This window comes from Littorina saxatilis, linkage group LG10 (assembly GCF_037325665.1).
Source record: "Littorina saxatilis isolate snail1 linkage group LG10, US_GU_Lsax_2.0, whole genome shotgun sequence".
Taxonomy (NCBI): Eukaryota; Metazoa; Mollusca; class Gastropoda; order Littorinimorpha; family Littorinidae; genus Littorina; species Littorina saxatilis.
Window position 1 is genome coordinate 47669141 of NC_090254.1, and position 10000 is coordinate 47679140.

Genomic DNA, 10000 nt, shown 5'->3' on the forward strand with positions numbered 1-10000 from the left:
GTTATTCTGCCATAAGTGCAGATATACCACCTTAACACGCATACACTTGATACACTTTGTATCTCATCTAAAGTCCGGTTAAAACCCGGGAACATGCCCCTGATGGCCCGTGAGGGGTTAACACTTGAATTTCTCTCAACAGATTACTTCGTGGCTTGCTGTGTGATACCACGACGCATTGGCTCGTATTTCGATATTTAAAAAAACAGCTCAAATAAACCTGGTGAATTCACACAGCAAGCCACGTAGTGTCCTCTGTTTCTTCTAACAGCTTAGTAGCATACCGCACCACAATCCGATGAGAGATATAATAATGTCCACTCCTGTACTTACAGTACAGCGATAGGGGTGGAAGAATATAGGTGGAATAGAGGTGGGTGGGCGGAGAGAAGGGTGTAGTCACGATCTAAAACACGGGTGACAAAAGAACGCTACGTTACCGAGACAGGTCTACACACGATGACAACCAAAACTATGGAAAGTCGTTTGGCTCATAACCATTACACGTGTAATAAATCATAAATACACGTGTAATAAATGATTAATACACGTGTATTTATTTCTTATTGCACGTGTAATTTATCTTTTTTCTTATGCTATGGAATAGCATAATGATTAAATACACGTGTAATAAATATTTTATGCACGTGTAAGAAATGTTTATTTCGCGTGTATTTAATCATTTTGTACACGTGTATGACATTTTTATTACACGTGTATTAATCATTAATTACACGTGTATTAATTATTTATTACACGTGTACTAATCATTCTTTGGCTCACGTAAGTGTAGCCTATGCGATCGTAACTTTGTCTGTCTGTGCGTGCGTGCGTATGTGCGTATGTGCGTGCGTGCGTGCGTGTGTATGTCTGTGGTAGAAACTCTAACATTTGAAGACGTCACATTACATTGACGTCACATTGTGACGTAAGAGGGTTAGACGTCACGCGAAGGAAGTACTGAAGTCTCGGTCATTATTATTTTGAGCGGGCCGAGACTAGTGTACATGCAGATAGACAGATCTAGATCTAGTGTCTCGCTTTCTTGCACAGTTTCACCTATGCTCTTTCTGTGTGTGTGTGTGTGTGTGTGTGTGTGTGTGTGTGTGTGTGTGTGTGTGTGTGTGTGTGTGTGTGTGTGTGTGTGTGTATGTGTGTGTGTATGTGTGACGGAGTGATTGAGTTTGTGTTACTGTTTGTCGATTTCTTACGTGAGCCTTGATGGCTTCGCCTCTTGTTACACGTGTAATGGTTATGAGCCAAACGGCTTTCCATACAAAACCTCTTTCCCGACAGTCTTTGCGGAACGACACACACTGTGGCAATGAGTAGACCGGGTAAGAAATGTCTGGTGTCAATTAATAGAACATTATTGTCACCACTGTTTGGTGTGTCATCTTTTTTCGTGAATACTTCTTGCCGTGTAAATTGAAGGCCGAACGAGTCAAACTTAATCTTTGCCGTGCTTCCTGGGTTCACCTGTACCCAGAGACACACTAAAATCATTGTAACTCTGGAACCATTAAAGGTATCGTTTTGAAATTTTAAGTATCTCTCACACACCTAATTTGCTCTCTGTCTGCAAATTTTTAGTGTGTACATGAAAAAACATTCAAATTAATTGATTATGATAATTTACATAAACACTACCGATGGCGCGGGTTCACACAAACCCATACTTTTAAAGAGTAGTAGTGATTGTAACTATCCCTCTGCCGACGGCGCGGGTTCTGCTACACCCATAATTACCAAAGCGGCTGAACAGTGTCTGTCTGCCTGTTTGTCTCCAAGAGACTGTCTGTCTCTCGGTCCGGCTGTCTGTCCGTATCTCTCTGTCTGTATGTCTGTTTGTGGATTTCCACCCATATGCGGACCAAATGGGACCAAATGGAGTCGTCCATCGCTATATCGCAGCAATTTGCGGACATCGGCCGAAAAATGCGACTATCTGCGGACGTCCTCAAATAGGCGGTCTTTGGTCCGCAAATTGCTGCAATATAGTGACGGATGTCACGATCGGGTGACAGAGACCAGGAAAGCGTCACTCAGTGGAGTGCCTGTTCTTGGTCGGTTATGATAGAAAGCGCCTGTGCGTGATATTGGACACAGCAGAGTTTGCTGACAGTGCTCAACGAACACGGATGTTTTGAAACGCACGAGCTTCACAGTGCGGGTTTCTGCTATCATAGGGCTGACGGTTTTTTGCTGACAGCGCACACGGGATTTTCACGGATTGAGTTTCTCGTGTCTTTTTTCTGCTTGGGGAGGCAGAATTGTGTATAGCTGGACTGGTTTTGTGACAAGGTCAGTCACGTGTATTTTGGCTAGGTTGTCTGACAGAGACACGAGTACGGGACACTTGACACCCAGCGGCAGAAGGGGAAGGATCTAATACACAGTTTCTAGAGTATGATGGTTTTTCACCGAATATTGTATTCGGCACTCTAGGGGAGCTTCCACCAGTTATTTCCTTCGCACTGCCACATATTTTGCTGAGGACAAGTCGTCAACTTTCCTTCGTCGGCGATGGCTTTCGCATAAGGATTCGACAAGGGGTTCTGGACGTTTTTGGTCACTGTTGACGAACAGAGACTGTTCCAGGGAGGAGGCGGACTTTGCTTCCATTGAGAGTTACAATCATAGGCTTTTGAGGTAATAAATCATTATTTAACGCTGTTGATGAGTCTGTGTTGTGGAATGAAATACTCTCTGTTGTTCTTTCCAGGTTAGCGCATAATTAACTCTCTGTGACGCTAAAATACTAATCTGTATATGGTTTTTGCAGATAGGGAGAGAAGGACGGAAAATGGCTGTTTTGTTGTTGTAAAAAGTCCGTTTTGTGCAGGCCCACGTGCTCGATGAGATATTTAAAGATGACATGTTTTAAGGTGGTGGGTGAGGGGTAGCTGACATGTTTAGTGCACCGATGCTTTCTGTTTGCAGCCTTCGTTTCGATTCGATTCGTTCGATCCGATTCGTTCGTTTCGTGTTCCTGTAACATCTGCACGGCTGACTCTGGCGGGAACTGTTGAGGCTACGCTAACCAGGAGACCGGCTAACCAGGAGACCGGCTAACCAGCGGACCGGCTAACCAGCGAACCGGCTAACCAGCGGGCCGGCTAACCAGCGAACCGACTAACCAGCATACCGGCTAAGCAGCAGCAGCAGAGATAAAGCTAAGTGCACCATGTCGTACGCACCCCGTTGACCACCGTTGTCTTTTCGTATCTATGATTTCATTGGAGTAGGGACAACGTGGGGTGTGGACACCTGCACGAACTAGAGCTTTTCGAACAGAACATTCTCATTTAACTATATTTACACGGGTTCAGCGTGTTCCTATAATTTTCTACATACTACTGGCATTTTGTCAGTGAACACTGGTTTTTTACGTGTTGAGAACGTAAAAGGAACATATTTTGAGTGAAGGCTCGAGGGAGGTGGCGAGTTTATACATAAACAGGCGTCTGAAACTTATACTTTTGTTGACTCTATTTAATTGTATGACTGCGAGAGTGGATCGTGGTGTGGTTAGTTAATTAGTAGTAATTAACCGGTTCATAATCACCTTAAGTGATATATTGAAACGTGACACATGGGGGCCAAGCCGGGATTTACTCAGTTAATTTCCAACTGATAAAGACCCACCAATTAAGGATAACTAAGAGCAGATAATCTCGTCAGTGCTCGACTTATTTTCTGCTTGGTGCTACCCTTTTTTGTATAGTTTTGATCATATACCACACCTTAAGCGATTCACATCTTGCAGGAAATGTAAATTGTAATTTGTGAGTTATTGTATGCGCTAACTGTGATTACTTCCCTTTTCTTTGTTTGTGAATCTTTGTTGTTGTACGTTCAGAGTTTTTCCGTTGCAGAGAGCTGAGCGGGGTTAGCGGATTTGTTATTCGTTTTACTCAGTTTTCTCTACATTGTTGTTTCGCATTCTGTAACAGGTTACATTTCTACCGTCTTGTTTTACTTGGATTTTTCTCCATATTTTGACTTTGTTGGAATTTTGGGGGGGAAGGGTCCGAGGACTTCTGTCCTAACCAAGGCTGTGGGAGACACTCTGTTTCACCGCAAAAAGCAGCCGATAAAGTAGGCCACGGCTGTGGGAAACACTTTGTTTCACCGCAAAAAGCAGCCATAAAGTAGGCTACGCGTTTTGTTCTACACCGTTTGGATTTTTCTTCTGCATTTTCCGGTTGCTGGATTTTTGTATCCACCGCTTTCATCACCGCGTGTTCTAGCTATAGCTGCGTTAGACTTACTTTTGTGATAAAGCTTTGCTAAACTAACCATGGCTACAGGGGGATCTCCTACGAAGAGATTAACTTTCGAGACTCCTGGGAGCGAGGAACAGACAGAGCGAGACGCACGCGTTAGAGCGCGTAGTTTGCTTAAGCGCAAGGAGTTAGAACGTAAGGAAGACATAGAGCGACAGACGAGAAAAGAAGAGCTTGACAGACAAGAACGACAGGCCGAACGTGACAGACAGGACAAGAAGGACGAACTTGACAGACAAGAAAGGGAACGACAGGCCGAACGACAGGCCGAACGTGACCGACAGGATAAGAAAGACGAGCTTGAGAGACAGGAACGACAAGACGAACGAGACAGACAAGAAAAGAAAGAGAAAGATGAACGAGACAGACAAGAAAGGGAACGACAGGCCGAACGACAGGCCGAACGTGACCGACAGGATAAGAAAGACGAACGTGAGAGACAGGAACGACAGGCCGAACGTGACAGACAGGACAAACAGGCGGATCGCGATCTCCAGCTAGAACTAGCTAGGCTACAGGCCGAGAAGGGTACGCTTACTCAGGCTAGCGCGCCGACGTTTGTTGCCGACCGTACGAGACTGCCGACGTTCGACGATGACAAGGACGAGCTCGACGACTTTTTACGCCGGTTTGAGCGCATTGCATCTGACCAGAAGTGGGAAGAGGCCACGTGGGCTAGCCGCCTTAGCACCTGCTTGAAAGGACGCGCATTGCAGCTCTACAACGCTTTGGATGACGACGAGGCGAGAGACTATCAGGCACTAAAGAAGGCGTTACTCCAGCGCTTCAACCTGACTGCGGAAGCCTACAGACGACGTCTGCGTAACAGCAAGAGGCTGAGCGGCGAGCTGAGCCATCAGTTTGTGGCACGCCTTAATCTCTACCTGCGGCGCTGGGTGGAGATGGCCGAGAAGAACTGGACCGTCGACGACCTTGCCGACCTCATTGTCATGGAACAACTGATGTCCAGCCTGCGACCTGAGGTGGTGACCTTCGTGCAGGAACACCAGCCAAAGACTACTCAGGAGGCAGCCGACTGGATCAGAGTACACGAGGACGCCCAGGCGATCTCCGGCAAATCTTCAGGCTCACGGCCGGGAAAATCGGGAAATTCGGGTTCTTCAGGACCCAAGGACGGGAAGGACGATCAGGGACACAAAGGATCAAGTTCCAGAACTGACATCCAGTGTTACTACTGCAACAAGCGGGGCCACGTGAAGAAGGACTGCCACAAGAGACAGGCTGACCAGAAGGGCGTTCACTTCGTTGGCAGTGAGGAGTTCAGGGACGTCACGAGCTCATGCACCATTCCACAACTCTGCGTTCCGTGCTCCAGGAAACATTTCCAGCCCCACTGTAACGTCTACGTTAACGGAGTGAAGGGCGAAGGTCTGCGGGACACAGGAGCAGACATGATAGTGGTTCGGGCGAGTCTAGTTCCAGCTATGGCCTACACAGGAGACAGCATCAGGGTGAGAATGGCCGAGGCATCTCACGCTTACGATTTGAACACGGCAGTGATCAAGGTCGTAACCCCGTTGTTCACGGGGACCATTGTGGCCGTCGTCATGGACGATCCTCCATGCGACCTGCTCATTGGAAACCGGGTTCAGTTTGTGGACGGCGTCACCAGGGAGGTTCCCGTTTACCGGTCTCCCGACGTCATTTCAGTGCTCACGCGGGCACAGGCGGAGCGAGAGGACAAACCTCTCAAACCCCTACCTGCTGCACGAGCTGCCCTGGGGAACGTGACCCCCGCGCTTCTCGCGAAGGCTCAGGATTCTGACCCGACCTTAGCTACTCCTCGGGAGCACGCGAAGTCGGGGAAGGTGAAGCTGAGCGGGAAGCATGGGAGGTCAAGGTTCCTCAGGGACAAGAAGTTGCTCTACCGTGAGTTCAGCAACAAGGAAGGTGCATTCAAACAGGTTGTCGTGCCTCGCGAGTTTCGCGAGGGTGTCATGGCAACGGCACACGACTCGATTCTGGGAGGTCATCTTGGTACCAAGAAGACCACGGATCGTGTCTGGCGCCACTTTTACTGGCCAGGCATCTGCACGGATGTCCGACGTTTCTGTGCGTCCTGCGATAAGTGCCAGAAGGTGGTTGCCAAAGGAAGGGTGAGGAAGGTCCCCTTAGAGAAGATGCCGCTCATCGACGAACCCTTTCGTCGGGTGGCAGTGGACATCATCGGGCCCATCTTGCCTGCGTCTGAGGACGGAAACAGATACATTCTGACCATGGTGGACTACGCTACTCGATACCCAGAGGCGATCCCTCTGAAATCGATTGAAGCCACGCGAGTAGCTGAGGCTCTGGTTACTATGTGGTCCCGGCTGGGAATTCCATCAGAGGTACTCACCGACAGAGGCACGCAGTTCACGGGAGGAGTGATGGCGGAGGCAGCACGACTGCTATCACTGGAGCAGCACTTCACCACTCCTTACCATGCTCAGTGCAACGGACTGGTGGAAAGGTTCAATGGCACCTTGAAGACCATGCTGAGGAAACTAGCTCAGGAGAAACCACGCACGTGGGACAGGTACATCCCAGCATTGCTTTTTGCATACCGCGAGGTTCCTCAGGAGAGCTTGGGCTTTTCCCCATTTGAGTTGTTGTACGGCAGACAGGTACGCGGTCCCATGGCTATCCTGCGTCAGGCTTGGACAGACGAAGAAGCTGACGAGGAGGTGCAGACGACAGCGACCTACATAGTAGAACTCAGGAACAGGATTGAAGAGACCTGCAAACTGGCTCAAGAGAACCTGGGAAGAGCAGCACAGCGTTACGCGCGAGGATTCGACCGCAAGGCACGACCGCGCAGCTTCAAGATTGGGGAACGGGTGTTGCTACTTTTACCTGTCAAACACAACAAGCTACAACTGCAGTGGCAAGGACCTTTTGAGGTGACAGCGAAAGTGGGCCAGAACGACTACAGGATCGTCATGAACGGGAAAGCACGCCTGTACCACGCCAACCTGCTGCGCGCCTACATAGAAAGGACTGCCTACGGGGAAAAGGACAAAGTGACAGAAGCAGTTGCTGTCGTGATGGACGAGACAACGGAAGAACAGGGAGGAGGACGTGTACCAGTTTGTCCGCTGGAGGCTAGTGAAGATCACACGGACGTGCACATCTCACCTGATCTTGGGGACGACCAGCAGGCGGACCTGCAAGAGATCCTGAAGGATGCAGCACGGGTCCTTACAGACATACCACTTCAGACGCATCTAGAGGAGTTTACCTTCGACTTGCTGGAGAAACAGCCAGTGAGGACGAAGCAGTATCCCATGCCTCATGCCCAGAAGGAGGTGGTCAGGAAAGAAATCGCCGACATGACGAAGTTGGGCGTCATCGAGCCAGCGAACTCTCCCTACAGTTCACCAATTGTGCTTGTGAAGAAGAAGGATGGACGCGTCAGGTTCTGTGTCGACTACCGGAAGCTGAACAAGATTACGGCGTTTGACGCGGAACCCATGCCTGATGTGGACTACCTCTTCAGTCACTTGGCCAAGGCCAAGTACTTTTCCAAACTGGACCTCACCAAGGGGTACTGGCAAATCCCAGTTGCCGAGGAAGATCGCCCAAAGACTGCATTTACCACTCCATTCGGCCAGTTCCAGTGGACAGTCATGCCTTTTGGTCTACAGAATGCAGGTGCCGTCTTCACTCGCATGATGAGGAAACTTTTGGAACCTTTGAAGCGCGAGGACATCAGCAGTTTCATCGACGATGTGCTGATCGCGACAGAGACATGGACTGAACATCTCGACGCCCTGCGCGACGTGTTCGGAAGGTTGAAGGACGGAAATCTGGGAGCTAAACCGTCCAAGTGCTACTTGGGATTTCGGGAATTGTCTTTCCTGGGTCATGTTGTCGGCGAGGGATTGCTTGTTCCAGAGGACGACAAGATCCAGAAGATTCGGGAGGCGGAGCCACCGCGCACGAAGAAAGAAGTCAGGTCTTTCCTGGGCCTAGCCAGCTTCTACAGACGCTTCATCCCGCACTTTGCCGAAATCGCACTACCACTGACCAACCTTACCAAGAAACTACAACCGACCGTTGTAGTGTGGACTGAGGAATGCAGCTCCGCATTCAACACCCTGAAGAGGCGACTCACCAGTCAGCCTATCCTCCGACTACCAGACCTGAACAAGGACTTCGTGCTGAGGACAGACGCTTCAGGGAAGGGACTTGGGGCAGTGTTGCTTCAGGAGACAGAGGGGTTTTTGCACCCTGTTTGCTTCGCCAGCCGTAAGCTGACCTCGGCCGAGGCAGCGTATGCAACGGTTGAACGCGAGTGTCTCGCCATTGTCTGGGGCATCCAGAAGTTCGAAGCGTACCTGTACGGACGACCTTTCTGTCTGGAGACGGACCATCAACCTCTGCAATATCTTCAGGTTGCAAGGTTGGCAAACGCCAGACTTATGCGCTGGGCGTTGATTCTCCAACCGTACCAATTCACGGTACGCGTCATTCCGGGCGCCAACAATGTTGGAGCTGACTTTCTCTCTCGGGCAGTAGAGGAGAACATGACTGTGAGCGAAACCGAGGTTTCGTCTTGAAGAGGGGAGGTATGTCACGATCGGGTGACAGAGACCAGGAAAGCGTCACTCAGTGGAGTGCCTGTTCTTGGTCGGTTATGATAGAAAGCGCCTGTGCGTGATATTGGACACAGCAGAGTTTGCTGACAGTGCTCAACGAACACGGATGTTTTGAAACGCACGAGCTTCACAGTGCGGGTTTCTGCTATCATAGGGCTGACGGTTTTTTGCTGACAGCGCACACGGGATTTTCACGGATTGAGTTTCTCGTGTCTTTTTTCTGCTTGGGGAGGCAGAATTGTGTATAGCTGGACTGGTTTTGTGACAAGGTCAGTCACGTGTATTTTGGCTAGGTGGTCTGACAGAGACACGAGTACGGGGCACTTGACACCCAGCGGCAGAAGGGGAAGGATCTAATACACAGTTTCTAGAGTATGATGGTTTTTCACCGAATATTGTATTCGGCACTCTAGGGGAGCTTCCACCAGTTATTTCCTTCGCACTGCCACATATTTTGCTGAGGACAAGTCGTCAACTTTCCTTCGTCGGCGATGGCTTTCGCATAAGGATTCGACAAGGGGTTCTGGAGGTTTTTGGTCACTGTTGACGAACAGAGACTGTTCCAGGGAGGAGGCGGACTTTGCTTCCATTGAGAGTTACAATCATAGGCTTTTGAGGTAATAAATCATTATTTAACGCTGTTGATGAGTCTGTGTTGTGGAATGAAATACTCTCTGTTGTTCTTTCCAGGTTAGCGCATAATTAACTCTCTGTGACGCTAAAATACTAATCTGTATATGGTTTTTGCAGATAGGGAGAGAAGGACGGAAAATGGCTGTTTTGTTGTTGTAAAAAGTCAGTTTTGTGCAGGCCCACGTGCTCGATGAGATATTTAAAGATGACATGTTTTAAGGTGGTGGGTGAGGGGTAGCTGACATGTTTAGTGCACCGATGCTTTCTGTTTGCAGCCTTCGTTTCGTTTCGATTCGTTCGATCCGATTCGTTCGTTTCGTGTTCCTGTAACATCTGCACGGCTGACTCTGGCGGGAACTGTTGAGGCTACGCTAACCAGGAGACCGGCTAACCAGGAGACCGGCTAACCAGCGGACCGGCTAACCAGCGAACCGGCTAACCAGCGGACCGGCTAACCAGCGAACCGACTAACCAGCA

At 49.4% G+C, this 10000-nt stretch overlaps 1 protein-coding gene across 1 annotated transcript in view; it reads right to left on the reverse strand.

Moving 5' to 3' along the window:
- LOC138977897 (uncharacterized) overlaps positions 1-10000 on the reverse strand; it is a 96712-nt gene that overhangs the window by 41351 nt on the left and 45361 nt on the right. The gene's annotated exons all lie outside the window — the stretch shown is intronic.